Below are 16,971 nucleotides of genomic sequence, written 5' to 3'. Positions count from 1 at the left end.
CTGAAGATCACAAGGAAAATAACGTAAAAATCATAGAAATTTCATAAAAATTGCCTATATTACTCACACTACATTCAAAGTATTTTGAAGCCATACAATGCTTTGTTCAGGAATTTTGTCATTATTCAAGACACAATTCACCTTTATTTTTATTGTGCTTTATACAATACAGATTGTTTCAAAGCAGCTTTACAGCGATAAACAGGACAAGAATGATGAATGATGCAAACAGACTTCAATTATGCTGTAAAGCAGCACCTCTGGTCAAACGAACGGACATGGTGTGATTATGATTCCAGGCTGCATCACAAGTCGGACTGCGGATTGATCGATCAGAAATTCAGAGAGTGGATTGATCATCATTCTCTGACGATCTTTCCCCCATTGAGTTCATTGAGTCTATTGAGTGATTAGAATCCAAGGACCAGCTCAGAATGTTTTGTGAGCAAATCATTCAGGTTTTGTCAATCATTGACTAGACTCCGAATAATTTGCTAACAAAAGGGACCTTCTACATCAACGTGATTTTCAGTGAATATTGAATAATGACTTCCATTTCAGTTTGTTTGTTTCTCACACAAACTATTGTATGACTTGGAATAAATTGCATGTGACTTACTTTTGTGCCATATGAACTTTTGTATGATACTTTAATGACTTTTAAAGACTTTACATAATTTTTAAAGCTTGAGGGCTTCGGCACCTGTTCATTGTTATTCCTCGGCAAAAAGTGTGGACAATTAAATTGCCAAAAAATGCTGTTTGGAATTTACAGAAAAAAGTAAATCAATCATTACTGTGAGTAAATAAAGACGTTTATTTATTGGTAAATGTTCCAATTGAGAAATGCAAACCATAAATCTATTCACTAACAAATGTCTATAGTTATTAAAAGGATCGAATGAAAATCCTTTAATTTGGTCATGTCGATCCACACCTATATGACTTTCTTTTTGAGACATTTCTCAAAATATTTTCTTCTTTACTGAAAAAATTCAGGTTTGGAATGACATGACAAGTTTAATTTTTGGGTGAACTATCCCTTTAAGAAGTACACAGTCAAAATCACAAGTACTTTTTGACTTCATGTGTTCTAAAACTTTCCAGTAGATCTCATATGTTTTAGACTATTGCACAATTCGCCTTTTGTAAGATTATCAATGAAATTCTCACATTTCAGAAACAAGTGCTCCTAAGGCTTTCATCACTTTTTATTATTATTAAAAAGCCTTTCTGTTAGATGTGATAAGAAGATCTCATGAACAAAACAAGAAAAATAAAAACCACCCTAGCCATGAAAAAAACAATCCATAATTCAGAGTCTTCTGTCTAGTCTGGGGGCAAAAGTCATAGTGGCATCTATTATTGATCATACTTATGTTATTAATTCACAATACGAGCTTGAGGAAGAGCTAGACATGAGATCTGACAGTTTCTGCTGTGCATGGTGATCTTCAGAGTACAGCATAATAAGTGCTGTCTTTAAGAAAGGCTTACATGAGAGAGCAATGAGTGCTCAATTCAGTTTGCAGTTCCTCTTTTTAAAACATTAGCCCATTATCCTTCACTGTTCAACTAAATGGTGTAACAAAACATACTACAAATTACAACAAACAGAGCACTTAAAATCTGTTATATAAATCCTGTTATTGTTTTACTCCAAAAGATTCATTGCCTGATTGAGCTGTCAGAATGATTCAGACTGAATCGTTAAATGATTCATACTGTTTTGGTAAAAATGTTTGACTAATTCATTGTAAACAATCGACTCATCTGATTCACACATGAATCACTCCAACACTAGGTTTCATGCTGAACAGCCGACAGAGAATACGGAACTGACTTTGATGGCCAAATTATGTAATAGGAAATGTAAGGGAAAATGTAACAGTGCAGAATTTCAAGGTCTAAATCATATAGTACAAGAGGAGAAAATGGACGCATATATAAAATCTAGGTGTTTTTTTTTCCTCCTTGAGTATGAGACCTCGATTTTATAGAGCAGCCCAAAGTAAGAAAACATAACATTTACAGAATATCAAATTCTGATATTTATATTCAGTGTTGGGGGTAGTAACTCATAAGTAACTTCAGGTACGCAATTAGATTACTTTTTCAAGTGACTAGTAAAGTAAGGCATTACTTTTTCAATTTACAACAAAACATCCAAGTTACTTTTTAAAATAAGTAACGCTAGGTAGTTACTTTTTCACATTTATTGACTGACAGCTCTCTTGTCCCCATGTTGAGAGAAATAAAGTGAGGTGTTGTGTGCGCGGTGTAAACATGATGGTTATTTTAGTAGAGTAAATACATGCATTTACTCATCTCACTTGCACAAAAACATTCAGTATTCCTCAAGATGATTAAGAACAGTAAAATGCAATCTCCGAATTTTAAGCACAACTTTTTACTATATTACTTTTACATATATATACTTTTTTTTTTACTATATAATAATAAACTATATTAATTACACTAATACTTTATGTATTTAATCTCACTTTATTATTGTATTTGCTGCTGACCTCCAATGATCGAATTCAACCGTACTAATTAGCAAAAATTACTTTAGATTAGATTTAGAAATAAGAGTGTTGAACTTCCTTCTCCTGTATCCTATTGTTCTTTAAACCAAGGTTTGTTTGAGCTGCACCCTCTACTGTACAGGCGTAAATATGCATTTTCTTCAGCCTGAGGCTTATTTATTTCACTTTTGGTGTGAAAGGGCATTTACATTTGCCAAAAAAAAAAAAAGTGTTATTAAAAACAAACAAGCAAGCCCAGCCCAGGTGATAAAAAGTAATGCAAAAGTAATTTAACGCATTACTTTTCATAAAAAAGTAACGCAATTAGTAACTTTTTTTGGGGAGTAATGCAAATTGTAATGCATTACTTTTAAAAGTAACTTTCCCCAACACCGTTTCTATTATGAAATTCTGATAGCTTGTATTGTAAATCAATGACATCTTTATAATAGGATTACAGATAGCATAAATAAAATGCAATTAAATATCAGTTGTCACTCTATACTGTATCTCCCTATGCTTAATTTCATGATCAAAGCGCTGTACTTTTATTGCTGGGGTCAAAACATAATGCAATGCAAAACAATGATGATTGAGAGATGTACATATAAATGTCCCTCAAAAGCCTGTTGATACTCCCATTTTTAGCAATAAAAAAAAAAAATGATGTATGGATAATCAAGTAAACCAAATTTGCTTCAGTCCAGTAACGGTGTATTTACTGGACTGGCGTCAGCCAATCAGATCGCCTATACAAATACCCTAGTGCAGACGCTAGCCAATTGCGTTCATGCAACACCAGAAAAGTAATGTAATTGGCTGCTGTCACTATGACGGTCGCATCAGCACCAAGCTTCAGACGCCCTCCGTCAAGCGCCAACGCCGACCAGCCATGCGAATGCACCATAAGTGTTCATCTTAAAATATTACTAATAATATACAAGTTATTCTTATGTTTACTTTATTAAAATGATTAAAGATTTTCTAAGGCCTTGGAAATTTTTATCAAATATGATACAATAGGCTGTAGGTAAAGACAGCTTTGCTACTGTACTGAAAAATAGCCACACTACTACCTCACTACTGAGAAATGTAGTTAAACTAATAGCGCCAGTATCTGTAGCAATGCTACGGCCCATTGCCTGGATGTGGATGGAGCTGTAACACACACGTGTCTCTGGAGAGCGGTTGAATTTCAGAGTCTGTCACTGGTTCTTCCTGTGGGGGAGGTCAAAGGGGAAAGAGCTAACACAGGGTAACTGAGCGGCCCCTGAACAAAAGAATAGATGGCAGGAGAAAGAGACATGAGAGAAATGGTGGGAGTCCCATACATCACCCTTTCTCCAGGCCAGCAGGATGCCCCCCGTTCACGATTTGTTACCGCCAGGAAGAAACAGCCCTGTCATTGTGAGCAAGTAGGTCAATGGACCCCAAGCCAGCTGAGAGAACACAAATCAGTCAAATACAGCCGGGAAGAGTACGGAGGACAATGAAAACATTCGTTTTGAACAAGTATTTTTGTTTGACTGCAGAAAACAAAAGTTAATGCTCCACAAAACCAATACAAGCATTATTATGGGGGGTTGGGGGGAGGTGGGGTAGTTTGGCATAATGCCAATTCTTATTTCTTAGAATTGTTGTTTAACAAAATTGCTTATAGTTAAATAAAACTTTTATCAACCAAGTCAAGTCAAGTACGACAGTCATGTAGTGCAAGTTCAACAAACATACAGAAAAATAAAACAGAAAATGATATCAGTTCCCTGAAGACCCTCATTACTGTGTGTTAAGGTCAATAATTCAAATATCAGATAATTTGTCCTTTTTTTGTGACAAGGCGAGGTTAGATTGTAGATTTTTTTCTTGAAAAATGTGTTTACAAACTTTCAAATTAAAATGTGAACACACATTAAAAAGAAAAAGAAAATATGTTGCTACTTTTTACTTGGTTACACCACATGACATCTTTAGAGTCATTCAATTGAAACTGCTAAAAAATAAAAGGCAATACAAGGTTTCCAGCATGAGTACAAATAGTATATTTATAAGATATTGGCACATGTGTTTTAACTTTTTCTTTATCTCGAGACACTCTTAATCATCCCTCACTTACATGCAATTAGGGCTGTAATCACAAAAGACATTGAGAGGGACGCATTCACTCGCAATATTTAGTTCACACAGTCACTGATTTGTTTTATATTAAATGGTTGATTCTTAAATTTCAGTCCTCAAATATGCGGTTACAGTTATCCTTGTATACCAATTCAAAACAAAGATGTCCTGTCTGAATGCAATAATCAATAGTAATGACAGAGCCTGAAGCCACCATAAGATAAAACAAGTATGACTGACAGGCAAATGTGTTTATCTATATCGCCGCTAGGGCTGGGCGATATGACCAAAATCTCATATCACGATATAAGTCATCTCATATCCCGATAACGATATATATCACGATATAGTACTTTTTCTGTAAATTCAATCAATTAATAATTTATATATATAATTACTACATGGAAAATACTTTTAGCATATATCAAATAAAATAAAAGTTGATATATATATTGAGTATATATTAAGTATATCCTCAAAAATGTTTATATATATATATATATATATATTTTATATTCTCAACAAAAAAAAGGGCAAATGTTTGATTAAGAATGTAGAAATATAAAATATGAACGAAATTTAAAACACTTTTCAAAAACAAATTTTTACAGGCCCAACATAAAATATTGCTATATAAAATACCAAATGTAAAAATGCAATGGAAGATGTCACAGTGTCTGGTTTGTGTATTCCTGGTGTCCACTAGATGTCCTCTTCCCCACGGTGTCATCCACATTCTCACTACATTTCCCATGATCCTGTCTGTCACTTAGTGTTCATTATGTTCAGCTGTTTCTTGTCACCTTAATTAGCCCTTGTGTGTATATATACCCTGTCAGTTTCAGTGTTTGTCACGGAGTCCTTGTTTAATGTCCCCACACTTCCGTTCCTGTTACTACCCGTTTCTTGTCCCTGTCTTGTGTCTGTGGATTGCTTACATGGTTTTGACCTCTGCCTGGACTGGATTGTGAGTACGGATTACCCCTTAATAATAAATACTGCACTTGGATCCTCTCTCTCCTGTGTGTGTTCCGTGACAGAAGGACTCCGTCACAATGCAAGGATCCAGCGGTATGTGTTCCAACTTCTCTTCCCCAGCCATCGAGCGGGAGAGGAGGGATTGTTTTGAGGGGACCCGCCTAGCCATTTTTCGTGGGACCCGGGGAGGTCACAGAGGAGGAGGTGGTCGAGATCAAGGCCAACACCACCCTCCACCTTGGCCCCCCTTCGTCCCTGGACTGGTGAGGGATGGATTAGAGCCACCATCTCGCCATCGCGGGCGGAGAAGGGGAGAACGCACGTCTGCCCAGCCAGAGTTTGTTCACGTCCCGTCTGCCCAGCCAGAGTTTGTTCACGTCCCGTCTGCCCAGCCAGAGTTTGTTCACGTCACGTCTGCCCAGTCAGAGACTGTTCACGTCACGACTGCCCAGTCGGAGACTGGTCTAGAGATGCCCATTTGTGGGGCCGCCAAGGGTATGTTGGACTATTTGGAGCGTCTGGCTCGGATCCTGGACATGCCAGTGTCTGCTGTTCCTGAGTCGGAGCCAGTGTCTGCTGTTCCTGAGTCGGAGCCAGTGTCTGCTGTTCCTGAGTCGGAGCCAGTGTCTGCTGTTCCTGAGTCGGAGCCAGTGTCTGCTGTTCCTGAGTCGGAGCCAGTGTCTGCTGTTCCTGAGTCGGAGCCAGTGTCTGCTGTTCCTGAGTCGGAGCCAGTGTCTGCTGTTCCTGAGTCGGAGCCAGTGTCTGCTGTTCCTGAGTCGGAGCCAGTGTCTGCTGTTCCTGAGTCGGAGCCAGTGTCTGCTGTTCCTGAGTCGGAGCCAGTGTCTGCTGTTCCTGAGTCGGAGCCAGTGTCTGCTGTTCCTGAGTCGGAGCCAGTGTCTGCTGTTCCTGAGTCGGAGCCAGTGTCTGCTGTTCCTGAGTCGGAGCCAGTGTCTGCTGTTCCTGAGTCGGAGCCAGTGTCTGCTGTTCCTGAGTCGGAGCCAGTGTCTGCTGTTCCTGAGTCGGAGCCAGTGTCTGCTGTTCCTGAGTCGGAGCCAGTGTCTGCTGTTCCTGAGTCGGAGCCAGTGTCTGCTGTTCCTGAGTCGGAGCCAGTGTCTGCTGTTCCTGAGTCGGAGCCAGTGTCTGCTGTTCCTGAGTCGGAGCCAGTGTCTGCTGTTCCTGAGTCGGAGCCAGTGTCTGCTGTTCCTGAGTCGGAGCCAGTGTCTGCTGTTCCTGAGTCGGAGCCAGTGTCTGCTGTTCCTGAGTCGGAGCCAGTGTCTGCTGTTCGGATTTCGGTGGTCCGGAGACGGAGGAGGAGAAGGAGAGGAGCCTCTTCATCGGGTCGTCTGGTGGGTGCTAACCCAGAGACCAGCCCGGAGGTAACTGCCATCCCTGCCGCCCCGCCCGAGCTGCTCGCCCTGCCGGCCCCGCCCGAGCTGCTCGCCCTGCCGGCCCCGCCCGAGCTGCTCGCCCTGCCGGCCCCGCCCGAGCTGCTCGCCCTGCCGGCCCCGCCCGAGCTGCTCGCCCTGCCGGCCCCGCCCGAGCTGCTCGCCCTGCCGGCCCCGCCCGAGCTGCTCGCCCTGCCGGCCCCGCCCGAGCTGCTCGCCCTGCCGGCCCCGCCCGAGCTGCTCGCCCTGCCGGCCCCGCCCGAGCTGCTCGCCCTGCCGGCCCCGCCCGAGCTGCTCGCCCTGCCGGCCCCGCCCGAGCTGCTCGCCCTGCCGGCCCCGCCCGAGCTGCTCGCCCTGCCGGCCCCGCCCGAGCTGCTCGCCCTGCCGGCCCCGCCCGAGCTGCTCGCCCTGCCGGCCCCGCCCGAGCTGCTCGCCCTGGTTCCTGAGCCGGTGGAGCCGGTGGTGTCTGTTGCAGTTCCTGAGCCGGTGGTGTCTGTTGCAGTTCCTGAGCCGGTGGTGTCTGTTGCAGTTCCTGAGCCGGTGGTGTCTGTTGCAGTTCCTGAGCCGGTGGTGTCTGTTGCAGTTCCTGAGCCGGTGGTGTCTGTTGCAGTTCCTGAGCCGGTGGTGTCTGTTGCAGTTCCTGAGCCGGTGGTGTCTGTTGCAGTTCCTGAGCCGGTGGTGTCTGTTGCAGTTCCTGAGCCGGTGGTGTCTGTTGCAGTTCCTGAGCCGGTGGTGTCTGTTGCAGTTCCTGAGCCGGTGGTGTCTGTTGCAGTTCCTGAGCCGGTGGTGTCTGTTGCAGTTCCTGAGCCGGTGGTGTCTGTTGCAGTTCCTGAGCCGGTGGTGTCTGTTGCAGTTCCTGAGCCGGTGGTGTCTGTTGCAGTTCCTGAGCCGGTGGTGTCTGTTGCAGTTCCTGAGCCGGTGGTGTCTGTTGCAGTTCCTGAGCCGGTGGTGTCTGTTGCAGTTCCTGAGCCGGTGGTGCCTGTTGCAGTTCCTGAGCCGGTGGTGCCTGTTGCAGTTCCTGAGCCGGTGGTGCCTGTTGCAGTTCCTGAGCCGGTGGTGCCTGTTGCAGTTCCTGAGCCAGGGTCTGTCTCTGTTCCGCCTTGGTCTTCACCGCCGTGGCCGCCCGAGTGGTCGTCTCCGCCGTGGCCGCCCGAGGGGTCTTCACCGCCGTGGCCGCCCGAGGGGTCTTCACCGCCCTGGCCGCCCGAGGGGTCTTCTCCGCCCTGGCCGCCAGATGGACTGTCGTCTCCGCCCTGGCCGCCAGATGGACTGTCGTCTCCGCCCTGGCCGCCAGATGGACTGTCGTCTCCGCCCTGGCCGCCAGATGGACTGTCGTCTCCGCCCTGGCCGCCAGATGGACTGTCGTCTCCGCCCTGGCCGCCAGATGGACTGTCGTCTCCGCCCTGGCCGCCCGATGGACTGTCGTCTCCGCCCTGGCCGCCCGATGGACTGTCTGCTTCGCCACGGCCGCCGGTTAGATTGTCATCCCCTGTTCCTGTTCCCCTTCATGGTCCTGGCCCTCCATCCCTCCCCCTGATCCTCCATCCCTCCCCCTGATCCTCCACCATTCTACCTCCCGCCTGGACTCTTGTTTTGTTTTTTGTTTTTTTTTGTGGGTCTTGGAGCGTCTGGTAGCCGCTCCGTAGAGGGGGGATTATGTCACAGTGTCTGGTTTGTGTATTCCTGGTGTCCACTAGATGTCCTCTTCCCCACGGTGTCATCCACATTCTCACTACATTTCCCATGATCCTGTCTGTCACTTAGTGTTCATTATGTTCAGCTGTTTCTTGTCACCTTAATTAGCCCTTGTGTGTATATATACCCTGTCAGTTTCAGTGTTTGTCACGGAGTCCTTGTTTAATGTCCCCACACTTCCGTTCCTGTTACTACCCGTTTCTTGTCCCTGTCTTGTGTCTGTGGATTGCTTACATGGTTTTGACCTCTGCCTGGACTGGATTGTGAGTACGGATTACCCCTTAATAATAAATACTGCACTTGGATCCTCTCTCTCCTGTGTGTGTTCCGTGACAGAAGATGTTTAAAATGTAGCAGAAATCAGGGCTCCGAACCTGTTCAATGAACGAAAACAAACAAACGAAATTTTGACAGGAGCATAACCAGAACCGGAAACCAAATTAAATTTAATCGTTCTGAACAGACCGTTTATATACTGTCTATGGAACAGACACGCTTATTTGAAATGGCCATTACCCGGTTAACAACGTTATTTTATCGTTCTGTTAACTATTTTAATTTGCCAGTCAACCAATCATGTATTCAAATAGTACAGACTGAGCAAATGTGATATTGACGCGCATAGCCTATCCAACGTGAGTGAAATGCCCATGCTCAGCTGTCAGTCATCATTGATAAGTCGCAATGGGAATGCGCTGGCGTTAGTTTTCCATACTGTAAGTTATCACCAACTGTCAAAAAATTAGGCCTACATTTCAGTGAAAATGAATAGCAGGTAATATGTAACTTTTTGTTTTTTGAAACCAGCGAAAATTGCAGGATAGTGTAGAACATGGATCCACACAACGTCACATCACGCACTTAAAGCGCTTATGTGAACGGAGAAAACAGAATAAAGCTAAATATATTAAAACTAATATATAGGCCTATATGCGAAATATAGGCTATTTGCCTTAAATAATAATTACAGATTAACAAAAGGAAAGGAAGCATTTTGCTGAGCTTCGGATCAATGCGACAGGGTCCAAAGTTCACAAAAAGGAAACCGAGATGTTAGAAAAGGGAATCGAGCTTGTTTTCTGTATTTTACGGCTTTACAGTTTTGAATCATTTTTTGCTTCTATCCGTATGACCATAAATTACGGAGTAACGGATTCCTGTTCCTGTGATCGCGCCGACGCTTCACGGCACGCGCACACGTTTATTGCATTGCTAACTTGACATAGCAGCATGTTCATTATCAAAATATAATAGTCAACTAAACAAAGAAATTTTACCAAATCATGTTCAGGCTACAGAGGTAGCCCCTCATTTAGGAACGAGCTCCTCGGTTTGTCCTGGCTGGTCCTGCTCGGAAACACCCGGTTCTATCACCCTTCACTCGCCATGTTATTCACGTTTCTGCCTGCATTCTCATGGCGGCGTGTAAGATTGCAGTCCTCCAAATGATGAAAAAAGTTTTGCCGTAAACAATGTTTTTTGCGACACCACGATATGAACGATAGAGCATAATATGAATCGATAGACTTTTTATATCGTCCATCCGATATATATCGTCATATCGCACAGCCCTAATCGCCGCTGGTTACATATATGCACTTCAGTGTGCATTGTGTTTTACAATTGTCCTGAAAGGGCATAGCCAAAAGGGTTAATACATTGAATGACATTGAGGGAACTGTCAACCCAGGACACAGCTACAAACACACACAGCATACGACATACTGTAGACATCCATGCAAACACCCACGCAGGGGGCCTAGCATCTGGCTAAGCTATCAACGCTCTTGTAACGTCTCTTGTCAATTGTTTTTCTAAGTTAGTGCTCACTGCGGTGCTTTAAATATGCAGCTGAAGAGGCCAGATCCCCATCTCTGACCTCAATACGGCCTGCTATACACTCTTATCACAACACACACAACCGGGCGAAAAAGGAAATAGAGGGGAGAGCAAAATACTCAATGACCACTGGGCACAGGATTGTGTAAACCACTGAAGCAACTTGGCAGCAGCGTGCCGGGACAATTTGGACATCAAGCTAAAAGCATAGTGGAGCAACAAGGTCAGCATGACAGGTTACAGAAGTGTGGGAAAAGCATGGCGTTCGGCCGTCGGCCTTGATTACTCACTACTTCTGAAGGAGCCCAGGTCCAGTTTCTCCACAGGCTTGGTTTAAGAGCGACCAAAGTCATCTGTCTGTCACTGCCGGTTTCCAGTCACACAGACAGGCAAACAATGAGGAGGAAGTCATGAAATGAACCACAGCCTCTTGTTTCTGTTGTGTCTCGGAAAGGCCTCAGCTCCCACACAAGAATCTGTGGCATGGACAAAAGAGAGAAGGTCAAAGATGATTCCGGAAACAACAAGGTTCTGGCCCAGAGCGTGTGTAAAAACCCCGTCCTACTGTTATTTTAAGCTATCGGGAATGCATTCCTTTCCAGCTCTGGGTTTTCAAAAACTTAGACAATCAGTCAGAGGGCTATGCAAGGAAGAAAGACCTGTGTGTTTCTGCCCAAGCTATACTTTTAGAGACTAAACTCTGGGAGTCTTAGGGTTTTCTTTTTGTCCTTTTCCAAAGGATTGGATGAACAAAAAAATTGAATTCTGAGAAATTTGTGAAGAATGTACTGGTTGCTATAACTATAATTAGTAAATGGGAAGTCTCCAGTACGATATATGTGTGTATAATTGAAGGACTTCTGTTTTAGTGCTAAAACTGGTGAGAGGTCGTATAAATAGACCATTTTGAGTGAGACACATTAAGGTGTAGAAAAAGAAAAGAAAAATCAACACAACTGTTAAATTTATGTCATTCCAAAGGTTGTTTCATGTGGTTAGGAAATACAGGATTCATACAGCATTAGCATACTTTACATTTTAGGACACAAACTGCAGCACACACCCACCCACTCATACAGGTCCTTCATTCAGGCCTGTGGAATGTGAGTGTGTCCAGGTGCAGACCGAAAAGACTCGGGACTTTCCCCCTCAGCCCTTCTGATCCCTGTAGCAGAGCTCATGACTCAATATGGAGACACACATGAGAGAGGGAGAGGGAGAGAGGGAGAGGGAGAGAGAGAGAGAGAGAGAGAGAGAGAGAGAGAGAGAGGGGGGGGGGGGGGGGTGCCTATTGAAAATTTTCCCACCTCTTCCCTATCAGCAATAGCTAAGTTTACCCACAAGTCACTGACAAGTGCTCTCTAAGGACTCAGTAGCAGGAAAGGAAGTGTGAAAAAGCCTCTTTGGTAATTATTTATGAATATACCCCACATTTACACCTATCAAAATATATTTCAGAGCTTAATAACTGAGGCTATGAATGGACCCTTGTGCCATACTTTGCTGATCTATAGAATATAGAGTTACACACCTTTGCAGAGGAATCTAACAGCCAATTGATTCCCTGAAAAACACAAACATTAAATTGGACATACAAATTACACAGAGGATTCTATCTCAAGGCATTATGTCAAATACATGTGTATCTGGATGCAGTACAAACTTACAATCTTTCTAAAGCCTTAAGATAGTAGTTTGTTACATTGATCCAAAACTGGATAAGGAGATTAACCAGATTACCAGCTGGTAGGAACTTGGCTGGACTGGTAGATCATCTTGGTCAAGCTGGTTAGGGCTGGTAAACATCTTGTCTGGTCAGGATGGAAGACTGTATGGCGCATCAGCTGAACACCAGCTAGGCAAGAATTGGATACCAGCTTTATCCGCCTAAAACCAGCAAACACTATTGACCATTTTAGTGTAAGGCTAAACAGTCAACCACTTTATCAAGATAATTCATCTTGGACCTAGAGTTTCTGGAGTTTCTGAAGTGTTGCACCAGCAAAAGTTAGGCCTACATCATTTCAAAATCTAGCTTGACCTGGCACAGTCCACACACTCTTATGGGAAATTGTAAATATTACTTGTTTGGCAAATTGGTGGCCAATTTGTATGATCTCACTTATACATTTTCATACAGTGTTTACACCACACTGGGGTGGACTTTCACACTTACATTTTTTCTAAAAATATGATGTTTCCAACAAATTACATTGTAAAAAGTGTTTTTGTGACATTTTATCAGCCAACCCGATCTCACGAAAATTTTTGTATGAATTCGTACGAAGTTGAATTACTAAAATACTAAAAGGTGCAGTCACTTTTACCATTGCTCAGTGAAATTTCGCAGGCGAAAGAATACTGGACCATGAATGATAAAATACACATCCAATCTTATTCTTCAGGCTCCCAAACAAACCTAAAGAACTGCTTTCCAAACAGCCATTTTATAATTTTTGATGCATACTTTTTTTTAGCTTTGGTTGAATCTCCACCCACACAGGTGTCACTTTGCTATTGGTCGAATTCACGTGTCAAAGTTCTTTGTCACCGGAAGTCCTTCAGGTGAAATTCCTCATTGCATCGATTCCTATTGAAATAACTGTTTTTTTGCCACACAAATTATTGCTGAGCAAAGGTCGGTAAATGTGAATTGGACTACAAGTGGGCCCAGTGTTGTGCAGTAAATCCAAAGAGTTAAGGAAGGAGCTGGGACTAATTATTATTTTCCCTTTTAAATGTTGTTGTTGCATGTTGTGTGTGTATGTTGTGTACTACTGCATCTTTGAGTCTGAGACAAATTTCCTGAAAAATAACAATATTCTACTAAGACTACACTTGTTTCAAAGGAATGTCAAGCAAAAACCACTGTGAGCAGCTTGACCACCTTAAGATGTTATGACATAGTTTTACCAGGAGGGTAGTCCAAAGTTAAAGAGCAGAAAATACTGACCGTATCTCTAGAGCACATATGCTGCAATTGATCAAAATATGCCAGTTCTCTGAGTTCACAGCTGTGCTGCCTGCCTGAGCTGGGCCAAGCTGGCAGTGGTCAACAGCTGAGGCAGAGCTGGGCACCAAAGCAGCTCTGTGACAGCCCACATTCCCCCAGCTCAACAGCCAAACACTTCTTTAAAGAGTCTGATTATGCATTCCCAGCCTTCAGCAGTAAAGCGGTCCTTTACAACGAATGACATTGGATTCTCAGCACTTAGCACTGACGTTTCTCTTCATAGATCGTGCCGCCACAGTCAGAGGAGGTCGTTTGAAGCACATTCTCAAAGTTCCTGCACACAGCCAGTGAGTGCATAAAGACACCACTTGACCTCATACTCAAGCTAATTAATAAAGCAAGCTTCTAGCAAAGGCACATTGTGATTAAAAAGGCAAAATGACTCGGATTTATAATGAAACTTGGTAACATGCAAATGCAAAGCGAGAACATTTATGTAGGAATTAGCATATGACTGCCAAGCCCAAGCTATTTTTTTTTTACAATGAATTGTCTGCGGTTTGTGTGCCAACAGTATTTTTCTAATGTACTTTTCATCTAAACAATCTGTCCATCACTGCTAACTGTGTGCTGTGTATCCATTGCTTTAAGTTGCAGTAATCCTGCAAGCAGCTGCAAAGGGCAAAAAAAAGCCACATGATTTGAAGCTCTTGCCAGCTGCCTACCATCTTTGAGTTAAACACACATCAAAAGTTCTTCATTTAACACCCTGGAGGGGGTGGGGGGGAGAGAGAGAAAGATAGAGATGGTGGGAGAAAGACAAAGAAACAGAGAGGGAAAGAAAATAATGATAATAAATGCAAGCATGTGTGTGTAAGTGCGTGGGGACAGTCAAAGGCCTGTTTTACACCACACGTCCAAGCACTAAGTGAAGCAGCAGCATGACTGCAGTTGTTCTATCACACTGACAGCCTTTCAGCTAGTATCTTTTTGTTTGTGGATGAATCACTCATTCACTTGACACTATTTTTTTCACTGAAGCCTCTCAGTTTTGATTTCCTGCCTTTAAAGACTGACATATGAGCAGATAGCATTCAAGTGTGATTCTATCTTCTACAGATTCAAAACGATTCACACATTTTAAACATAGTTTTTCTAAATGTTAGTAACACATTGTCAGAACAAAAAAAGGGGAAAGTCAGCTGTGAGAGCAGTGCAGCACCCGTACATTTTGTTTAAAACAATCTCACACCATTTGCATTTGTAATTGCAGAGTAAATGCATTCATGCCACCTCTGAACTGCATTAAACAGTCAATGTAAAATTGTAAATACATCAAAATGCCACTTCAGATGCTGCGCAGCGTAACAGTATATTGGATCCACGCATACGCTCTTAAAGTGACAGCGGCCTAATAAACCTGCTGCTGTCTGTCATGTTAATCAGAACAAAAGACAAAAAGAAAACCACTCGCTGCTCGACTTTAATTCGATGCATTAATCTGCATTTAATCTTTACAATGAAAACGATCCAGTGTTATTTTACATTTGATTACTTTCATTTCTGTAGCGTTTCTTACCTGAATACTACTTATAAACCCACCTGAAAATCTCAAAGTCTCTTTATTCTATTGTATTTATTTGTGCTATCATTGGCAATTTGTTTATTTGTTCTTATATTATTACTGACAGTTCACCTGTCTTTTTTTTGGTAAAAGTTATTTCAACAAAATTACCCATATTATCAATAATAAGCTATTAACAAATTATCTTTATGGTGGTATACATGCAGTTTCCCCCGTGGTATCGTAAATCAAACATTTTTCAAGGTATCGTCTCAAAGTTGGAGATTCTAGTATTGTGACAACACTACTACAGAGCAGTTACTCTACAAAAAGAAAAAAAAAGTGATTTCTGGGTTAGAACATTAAGTATTTCAGCCACAAATGATAAAATTGTAATCAGGAGTTAAAAACTGCTTGAACTTGACTTGACTGTCATGATATCATGAATCTTTTAGATTCACCATTGGCCAAGCATTCACATCTGCAGCTGCATCATTGCAAGTATGTTTATGGCCAAAGTGTATGAGGGTGACAGGAAGTTTGAGGGCACTTAGGTCCTGAGAGTCTTCTTTAAAAGACACTGTATTAAAGTCAATGCGAAGAACAGGAAGTCAGGTGATACAAAAAAATACAAAAAAAACACCCGTTCAGTCAATAATACACCTCAGACAAGCACACGTGAACAGAGAGTGAAAATAAGTTAGTCACAGAACGCTTAGTCACAGCTTTGAGCTGGGCTGCCACACACGGCGAAATAGATTTGGTTGTGGTTCCTGGCACAATGAGGTCTTTCACATGCTGCCCTGAGGGTGGTCCACTTTGGCCGATCCGATCAAGCGGCCCTCCACATTGAGATATCTCACCAGTCACCATGACAACAACCTACCAAACACAGAGCGCTCACACAGGTGCGTCAAGCCACACAGGTGCTTTCGGTCGGAGAATAGAGAGGGGTCATGGGAAAGGATGGAAAAAGAGTTTCTAAAGACAGAAGTATACAGTGAAAGGCTCGTAAGAAAACACAAAACAAGATTGTACCAGTCGTTATAAATCTACCCACCGCATTCTAATATCTGTGGCCTCGCAGGGGAGCCGGTGACTTAACATTTATGTAAAGGTCAGATCTATATGGAATTACTCACACATACAGTACACGCACTCACGCACGCACGCACACGCACATGCACACGCACACACCTACCTTCAAACAGGACATTTGATTTATCCATGCACAAAACAAAACAAAAACTTATTTTTCTCTTTGCAAATCGTCTCATACGTAACAGAAGACAGAAACTAGATCTCCACGAGTCAAACTTCAGGCCCGAAAGGGGGTCGGCAGATCATTTGAGAGAAAACTAAATATTTATATAAATATTATTCTTTATAAAATATAATAGGTTATGTTTTTTTTAGCGCATTTACAGAATTTACTGATCACTGATTTATTCTGCTTTTCACAATTAGTTAGAAATAATGTGATAAATCATAAACGTATTATTCTACGGACCGCACTAGTTTCTAAACAGTCAAATATCAAAACTGAAAAATAAATGTTTATATTTCTTATATCACTTTAACAGGGGCTGAAAAGAGATACTGTACACCGCCAAACATACAAAATAAATAATGTCCAGATAATATTTTTATTTGTATTGGCTTCAGTACAGTAACAATATGAATGTCATACAATATGTTATAAATGTGATTAAAATATCACTCTTAATATTTTCACACACTGTATAAATAGGCCTTTATTCATGAAAATATACAGCTGCCTGTATATTTTAGGAATTGGAGCCATTTCTGGGAGACCTTGGCATCAAAAAGTCTGTCCCAGACCGAAATTAAATTAAATGTAGAACAAATTGAGACTTTCTTCCCAATAAACTCTCCACTTGAGTTTTCAAAGTA

General features: G+C 42.5%; 1 protein-coding gene across 11 annotated transcripts in view; it reads right to left on the bottom strand.

Annotated features, from left to right (window-relative positions):
• Positions 1–16,971, bottom strand: part of nrsn1l (neurensin 1-like) — a 211,529-nt gene that overhangs the window by 180,402 nt on the left and 14,156 nt on the right. For 4 of the 11 annotated variants that reach the window (XR_013795175.1, XR_013795179.1, XR_013795180.1 and 1 more), the window contains exons 2-3: positions 12,072–12,104; positions 10,831–11,016 (exon numbers count right to left, since the gene is read on the bottom strand). The gene's annotated coding sequence lies outside the window, so the exon portion shown is untranslated. Of the gene's footprint in view, positions 1–10,830; positions 11,017–11,607; positions 11,706–12,071; positions 12,105–12,207; positions 12,428–16,971 lie in introns of all 11 variants that reach the window. The other 7 variants (XR_013795174.1, XR_013795177.1, XR_013795178.1 and 4 more) reach the window with 5 other exon arrangements.

This window comes from Phoxinus phoxinus (genome assembly GCF_949152265.1).
Source record: "Phoxinus phoxinus genome assembly, chromosome: 19".
Classification (NCBI taxonomy): Eukaryota; Metazoa; Chordata; class Actinopteri; order Cypriniformes; family Leuciscidae; genus Phoxinus; species Phoxinus phoxinus.
Note: the sequence above shows the minus strand (reverse complement) of the source record. Positions and strands in the feature narration are given on the sequence as shown.